Source organism: Saccoglossus kowalevskii, chromosome 12, assembly GCF_978046115.1.
Source record: "Saccoglossus kowalevskii chromosome 12, keSacKowa6.1, whole genome shotgun sequence".
NCBI classification, from domain to species: Eukaryota; Metazoa; Hemichordata; class Enteropneusta; family Harrimaniidae; genus Saccoglossus; species Saccoglossus kowalevskii.
In genome coordinates, this window is record NC_140652.1 from 23,159,619 (window position 1) to 23,168,776 (window position 9,158).

Sequence of the window (9,158 nt, forward strand, 5' to 3'; positions counted from 1 at the left end):
AAATTAGTCTGGGCCAAAATAAGTGACTGCCTAAAAGTACCATTACTGTTGTTCAAATTTTATGTCACTTGGCAAGTATATTCATGTACCCCAAGGGGAAAATATCGTACTTCTAAATATTGTTTATTCCAAAAAACTGTACTCCTGAAGGGACTACTTTGTTTGCTCTCGGACCTCATTTGCATATGGGTTGTGGAAATACCGATTTTGATTTCAGGGACGAATCAAAATAAACTGCAGTACATATGTAATAATAAAGGGTTTTTATTAATAATTTTACTTTTAAATAATATTCATGAGGATATGTCTGCATCATAACCTTGTTAAAGGTTATTAGCATAATGTGTACGCCATGTGCATGTTTCCGGCTCTTTTTTCTATATTCCACAACGCATGCGTCATCACATTGAGGTCAAATGAAGTTTACGTACCATGCAACGTAACATTCAGCACCGTCACATTGATGGTGCTGAATTTTGTTTTCGTATTCGAACCCCACACATAAGCGACGCTACCAAATATATACAGCTGCTAACAAGCCACACCAACCCATCGACAGGATTTGTACAAACTCCCATCATGTCATACGCTGTATTATGCAATTACAATTCTGGTTTTCCATAACTCTGGATCCTGGAATATCTTTTGATGCCGATGAATAATTTAACAAAACTAACATTTCAAGAACAGATGTAGACTGTCGACAGTCCCTCTGCCCTTACGTGTGTGTGTGTGTTTTTTTATTATTAATATTAATCAAACGGCGTAGTCGTTTGCGAAATGCCGAAGGCATTTCAAGCGAGGGCCGTAAGGCCCGAGAGACTGTTATAGCCTGCAGGACTGGCCTTGCATGCATCTCGATGACGTAGTAATAATTTGCATATGGGTGGAGTTAAACTGTTATGCAAAGGTCAAATCGCGGGTTTTTTTATGTCACGCATGACTTTGATCGTCTCGCCGAGTATAGATCGTTTTCTGCCAAGTATTATCCAGAACTACAAGTTGCGAACGCGAGTTATCTAATTTTAAACAAAGGAAGAGTGCATCAGGGCGACCAGTGGCGATACAATCAAAATAATGGATGATGGTTCGTCGGCAAAGTCACTGATACTGTCCAGCAGGAATGGCGCCATTTCATAAGTCAGCGACTTGCCACTGCCAGTCGGCGCTGTGAGAAAAACATCTTTCTTCTGCAAATAGCCATCAATGACTTGTCGCTGGATTGGTCGAATACTTTCATACCCAAGTTTCTTCAACGCCAGCGAAACTGCATCGTCACAAGCCATCTTCAAAGCAGTGCACTGAACAAAGTTTATAAACTATTGCGTCGTCTGGTGGCTCAATTTGTTTTACTTCCTGTTGACCTGGGACTGCGTGACTTGTGATTGGTTAGCATTTTTATGACATCACTCTGCCTGTCAATCATGATGGTACGCTACAGGAGAATTGCTCTACAGTGGCGAGTGGTGGCGCAGCAGGCTATAACAGTCTCTCGGGCCTTACGGCCCTCGCTTGAAATGCCTTCGGCATTTCGCAAACGCCTACGGCGTTTGATTAATATTAATATTAATAAAAAAAACACACACACACGTAAGGCCAGAGGGACTGTTGACAGTCTAGAACAGATGATGTCAAACTTATTTTGGAGAATTTCATTTCAGAAATAAAAAAAAATGTTTAAATTTATTATCTGTACTTTCTATCAAAGAAAAAGTCACTTCATGTAAATTTAGAACCAGTAACCACGACCTGGCTATTAAAACTGGTAGACACACTCAACCCAAAACTCCAATAGAAAATAAACTGCATAAACTGTCCTCGTAATATGACTGAAGATGAATTGCAATTATTCATGGATTATCATCTCCACAACAATTATCGAGACTCCCAAAAGAAATAGATAATAAACAAAAAGTATTTATATTTATGATGATTAATAACAACCAAAATAAAAACTCATTTCTGCGTACTTTTAGTTTCTTTTAGTATTACTTTTATCTCATTATAAACTAACTAAACTTTCTTTTATTACTGTATTGCTGTAGACTGTCTGTATTTCTAAGGATGACATAAAGATTATTATTATTAGGCAGACGTGTGCAGAAGATCTGAAGATCACTGCCTGAAATACTCTCGTTGTACGGCGTTACTACATGTAGTAGCAACAGATAGCTATACAGTTGCCGATACTTCCTGGATCCAGAACACAACTTTAAATTGTAGTGCAGCTGCTTGGACAGTTTGAGTCAGAAACGAAAGAAGGAATTTTACATTGCTGGTCTTAAGCCACTAATCAACCAATGACCGTTCTTGAAAGAACCAATGACTTTTTAAATATTTTTTTCTCAGGTGTGCTCTGTTCGAAGGCGTGCATCACGTGGGTCAAAGGTGGGACTAACATGTCTAACTAGCTGTGTGCCTGTGGGTTTATTCTGTGTATAATTGGATGTTCTAATCTTGGTGTTTTTCCTGCGATTTCTTTAGGTGCAATCCGAACACAGCAGGTGTGTCTTGTTTACTTAGGATTTGCAAGAGTTTTAGCTGGCCAACATGTTAGTTTTGTTATGTGGTTCATTACAGGCATGTAGATGTCCCATTTATGAGACATGTGTTCAACTTTATTTATCATTTTCATATAGCAATCTCCCCATATGTTAACATTGTCGTCTATGAAGTTTCAATTAGTGGTATGAGCCCTGCTGTTCGCCAGAGAGTGGAGTGTGTGTCACCATTCCCTAATATGTAAATTACCACGCATGCACGCATCACTATGCATGCTATCTTTCTGAATTAGATCATGCAGACACAAATTAAAATATGAATGGACATGGACAAAAATGGACGAACCTAGAAGTAAGAGAGAAAGAGACTACACGGGAGACTCTGTTCCCCGCTACCTTTTAGATATGTGCCTAAAACTATTTTAATCAATAGATGAACATATTTTTTCAATGGCTTTGGTATTACTAAATTGCGTTTATAAACTATATCCAACTGGTGTATTACTTATTCCTGGTGATATATGGGTGAGAATCCCCTAGATTTACCCCCAAACGTCTAAGCTGAGTTGTTCTTTCAAATAAATCTTGAACTAAGTAACGGGATCTCCTTGCAGCATCGATCAAGCCTCTCGTTTCACCGTATATTCCTTGCTGGTTCCAGTGACTAACGCCCATACTATTTATTTATTACAGTGAGGAAACAATATATATTGTGTTGTTTTGATTTATTGTATTCGTTACTGATATTTTCCTTTCCTGTGATATATCTCCACCAAACGATCCCCACGTCGTGACAGCAGACAAGCTGAAGGGAGAAAATTATAAGATTAGCATGCTACCAGACACGTATATTATTAAACCTTAAAATATTGAAAATAAGCTCCCAGTCCCAGGATATGGAGTAGACCTTCATAGTTTCCTTGCGTATCATAGTCACAGTATGCATCGATTTCAAAAAAAAACAATCAGGTCAATGCATTATCTGTGTATCACGATTCATTGAAATTGTGGGAGGAAAAAACGACCAGGTAACTGTTGAACTGATTGCATGTTCGTCAGTTTATTTCTTTAGTTGGGGCAGAGGGGCGATCGCCCACCCGAAAAAAATGTTTGTATCGTACCCCCAACATCAAGCTGAAACTCTTTTCTGTATTTGTGTCGATGCAGGAAATGGCGTTTCAGAGAGTCTACATTTCGAAACCTTTTTCGAGAAGGATGCAACCTGGACCCCCTAGTAAGGTCGCGGTTTTGGCACAGGGGATGGTGAGCTGATATCGTCCTATGCACAATTGTGTGTCTTTGCTTACTATATGATCGTTCTGTTTAACATGCTAGAATGTATTACCGTACCCGCGAAAATTAAAAACCATAATTCTCCTGCTTTTTGGTAATATATTTCGGCGCAAATAAAAAACAAAACAAAATTAAAAGATCACACCTATGTTATTTATTTATTAATGCAATTTTATGTTTGCTTCCATTTGAGAAGTACTTCTGTTAGTATATATTCGTTTTATCAAAGTACAATTGCAACAAGCCTAGGATAATTATTACCCACCATAGACTCCGATCAGTCAAAATGACTATTTTGTACTGTAGGCATTAATCTTCGATTCAGCCAATGGCGGAGAGGAATCTAGGTCAAGGGAAGCCCTATGACATCAAAGATTTTTTTCCACGCCAAGTAACACGTGACCAAGAACAAGAGGTCAGCGTCATCTTGCCCTATGTTCACTCTCTGTTTTCTCTGCACCCAGTGTGTATTGTAGCAAAGAGTGCGGTTCAGTCATCAGTTTTCTGAGGTACTCTTCCTATGAATATTGGTAAGACGTGGTGTCTGATAAGATAACATTTTTTATATTAGGGGCTTGTGTCCTTTTGTACCGAACACAAAATATTCGAGTGATGCATTTTACCACTTCTGTAGGGCTTCATTGTAGGGCTTCAGTGATGTCTGAGTCGACAGGCTACGGCGCCCCTCGGAGTCCATTATTGGGTACCAAAGCCAGCAGAATCTGGAGACAAATCTCACACCCCAACCAGGGTACCACACATTTTTGTTTGGCGGAACGGGTAAAGGAATATGAAACAGTTCACCACACCCTGCGAGCAGAGTTGTAACCCATTAACTTTTTTCAGTTTGTGGCCAGCAAACTAGAACGTATTACACTGCTGTCTCCAGGACTCTTAAGTCTCAGAGGCGGAACGCATCAGCCTCCTAGACCAGCAGACACAGTTGTTGTAACATCGCATAGCTATGTGTGATATTCTACAGTGTCATCCGGCTCCCACAGCAGGGGCTACCTCTGAGCAGTGGGATGCTAGTAGTAGTAGCCTGTGAGTCACAGGGTGCGCCACCTCAGTTATGCAGACTTTGATGGGCAGCAGTCTTGGTATCCGCGAGCAGCTGCCAAGGGCAAGCGGACAGGACCCAAAGTAGAGAAAACTTAATGACCAAAGTCTGCACCCACTGACCAGAAGGAGTCGGGAGGCAAGGGCACCTACACTCCCGGGGGAGTGAAGAGTAGTGGCACACCCCCAGGAAGAAGAAACCAAGTCGTGGATCCTCCTCTTACTCGTATGGTCGCCTCCGTATTTGTGGGGGAAGTGAATTTCACACTCCTGTCTGTGACAAGGAGACAAGGGCAAGCGTTCGGCAGGGGGCAGAGACAGAGCTTTGCGATTTCTACAAACCTTGATGGACTCACCTCGACAGAGGAGAGATTGCCAAACCCATGGCCACACATCCCTGTTGATTGTGCCAGTGTATTCCAGCTTGGAAGCAGCGGGTAACCGACTCCTTGACACTCAAGATTTTGACACACAAATACAAAATTCCGCTGCAATCTCCGCCTCCCCTGTCAACATTCACCCCAATCGGGGGACTGTCGGGGGATCCCCGCAAAGTGGGAGGAATCTAACAAGAGGTAAACAGTTTGCTTACAAAGGGTGTCATACACAGGGTAGAATACCTGGCAACAAGTCTGGCCTTCTACTCACACGTTTGTAGTTTCAAAAGCTACACTTGGCTGGCGTCCAATTCTGGATCTAAGCAAGTTGAATCAGTATGTTCTCCACTATCGGTTCGGCATGGAGACACCAAAGACGGTTTTTCTCTCCGTGCATCATTCTGATTGGTTAGCCTCGATAGATTTAAGTGATTCTGACCTGCACATACCGAATCACTCAGTGAGTAATCAACTCCAGGGTGCTCCACTTTGTGGTATGCATGGCTCCATACGTTTTCACCAGAGTCGCAAAGTGTAACGCACTTTGTTGCAACACTGGTCTCACCTACGGGACCTGGAGAGGTGAGTAGCTCTCAAACCAAGCGAGGGATATCTTTCCCTGGTGGATGGCAATTACCAACCTCGGGCAGGGATTCCTTTGGACACACTCGCCATGGCTATGACTCTGATCACGCATGCCTCACTCATAGTTTGGGAAGCGCAGCTAATGGATGAACAAGCCCAAGGAATAGGGACGCTACATTGGATTCAGGGCCACCATATCAATTGGCTCGAACTAAAAGCAGTGCAATTGGCACTGATACACTTTTTACCTTTAGAGCCTTGCTCTGCATGAACAACAAAGTGATGGTCTCCTACATCCTGTCAGCTATGGTGGAGCAAATTTTCCATTGGTGCCTCGAAAGCAATGTGGAGCTAACTGCACACCACCTTCCAGGGGTGCGGAACAGTCAAGCAGACGCCCTTTCACACAGAGTTGCGTAGACTCCAGATTGTTTCGGCTGTTGGACGGACCCAATATGGACCTATTCTCCACACCCTAGAATGCCAAGGTCGCGACGTACAAGACATTCTTGCCGACTCCAGAAACATGAGCCATGAACGCATTATCGATCCTGTGAACCCTCCATTACTGTTGGAGACACCAGTAGTGCTTCCGGACATCCCGGATCTGCTGTCCTAACCACTACCAATGAACTCAGCAGTGTATCACTGACACCCATGGAGGCTCTCAGTAGTACTGATGGGAGGTTTATCTGAGTGGGCTGCCAATCTCCTTGCCAGGGCGAATAAGGGTTCCACCAATGCAGCCTACAACTCCAAGTGGCGGGCATACATTGATCGGTGTAGTGGAAGGAAGGTTGATCCATGCCACCCCACTGTTGGCCAGGTAGCAAATGTTTTCGTCCATCTGTTTGACGAGGTAGGTTTATCCTACACAGCAATCGTTGGCCATAGGTCAGCCTTGTCACCCACCATTAAGAACTCTTTGGGGACAAGACTGGACGATTGTCCTATTATTTGGAGACTGTTCACTGCTTTTCATAATCACAGACCTAGACCCCAATCTAGGAAGCCACCCAATCAGGACATGTCGATTGTGTTGTCAGCTCTAAGTGAGCCATCCTTTGAACCAATGAAATTAGCACCACTGAAATATTTGACACGGAAAACAGTCTTTCTACTAGCTGTTGCCTCTGATAGACGTCGTTAGGGGTCCTGCCCTTCTTGGACGGTTGTGCCAAAGACACAAATTGGGTTTCTCACCATGAACCAAATCTTAGGGCACAAGTTACAGCTGATCGTCAACTTCAGTTTGACCAATATTGTTGAGTTTCTTCTATGTCCAGTTTGTGCTTTGAGTTGCTATGCTATGAGAGACGTACAAGATAGTTGAGGCAATGGAGCAACACATGTTTATATCCTATGGCAAAGGTAAGCAGGACAGGCTTCTGGAGAACGCAACACGTCTTTATCAATTATTACCTAAGAGACACGCAATCCATTGAGGAAGGTCTTTTTAGGATGTCTTTCGTAGTTGAGTGTCAGGCTTTGATTGCTGGCCCAGCCCAGACGACCACAGGGATCTCTGCGCATAGGCGATAGAGCTACAGATTTGTGAGAAGAAGTTTCTCCCATTAGCGCCCTTTTGACATTCCCAGGTCTTCTTATGCCCTCATGCAGAACTATTACGGCATCTTCTTTTTGAAATGCTAGTTACCCCCAGAGTTGGGTTTGGGTCTAGCGTCCTCAGGCAATGCCGACCCCGTCACCCTATAAGCAGTATGCTTTTACTTAAGGGATGACACTGGCAAGGTAAGACACAGTTTTTCAATGGTCCTAGCTAGGTGGCAGCCTTCAATTTGAGTAAACTTTATTTTCTGTATTGCTCGGAAACCTGCCACCTCTCGGTGTCTGACTCTACTGACCATTCAAAGTAGTCATTTTGACTGACCGGAGTCTATGGTTGGTAATTGAACATAGTGAATTAAGGCGAGGATTTTCAGTCCGCCTAAAAAATCATTTGCCCCAGACTTTCAAGAATTCAATGGAATTGTTAAGCGGTAGCATCTGTTCTGGAAAAAATACATAATGAAAAAGTTAAAAATATTTATTGTTTTAAAATTATTTTACTTAAATTAGCAAGATTAACAGTGATTAACATGGTTTCTCAGTTAGTAATTGATATCCATAATCTGAATGTTATTCTTTTATAAAACATGCCAGTCACTTTTTTCCACTTGACACGATAGAACAATTTGTACATCATATAATACTATGTTTGCTCTATTAGCAGATAGTTCACTTGTGCAAATGACAAGGGTCTGTCAATAGTCATATTTCTTTTAAAACAGAATGACCTAGACAATATGTAGTCAGTTAGAAATGATATAAATGAGACAAAAAATCTAGCTCTAAACTAAACATCTGATAAATTATTAATTGGTTCTACTCGTTCGATTTTTGCGGCAGACGTTCGACGCGCGTCTTTCATGCATCTCGCGAGATCTCGCAATTGTTCGGAAAATCACCTATTAGTTCTACTTGTTATTAATCTCATGGTTATTTCAATCTTTATATAATATTTTAATTTGTACAATGATATAACAAATATAAAAACATTCTTTAGTATTGTAAATGTCCAGTTAATTTTGGCAGGCTATCAATTCACTGAAATGCTGTTTCCTAACTTTATTTCCAGATATATGCTGTGATAGATAAGTGATTGAACTATCATTTATACATGTACCGAGAGTGAATAAATAATATTACCAACAAACATCTTTGGAAATAAAATGTTTACCATTCAATCTATTGGTATTTAACTATCCCAGCCCGACTCACTGCACTCATTATTAATCCCTGAGAACCCGACTCACTGTACTGATTATGAATGTGCCATTTGTTACCTATAACTGGGACTGTGTATTAATAATCCCAGAGCACAGTCAGCTGGCGTACACATAATAAAAAAAATGTGATCAATTAACTGATATTTACTACATATGGAAGTCATCTTGAATATCTAGACGTCTTGAAACTCAGTAAAGAGACAAGTTGAGTAACAAATGTTTCAGATTCATACAAATCATAAAAAGTACCACAGCCAAACAATTCATTTGGGTACCGTTAAGTCAACTGCTAACACTTTTAACTGAATTCTTCGTTTCTGCGAGGAAGACTCCCTTACACACGAACACCTTATTACATGAAAAACATACACTATAGAACACTTTCCCTGGTTTTTTGAAACCCAAATTGTCATTCAACTCAATTAGACAACTGAAACATACATTTCTCAAATTGTCTCTTTATTTAGTTTCAAGCCGTATTCAAGATGGCTGCCCATATAATAAATCTCAGTAGATTAATCAAATTTATTTTATTATCATGTGTACCCCAGCTT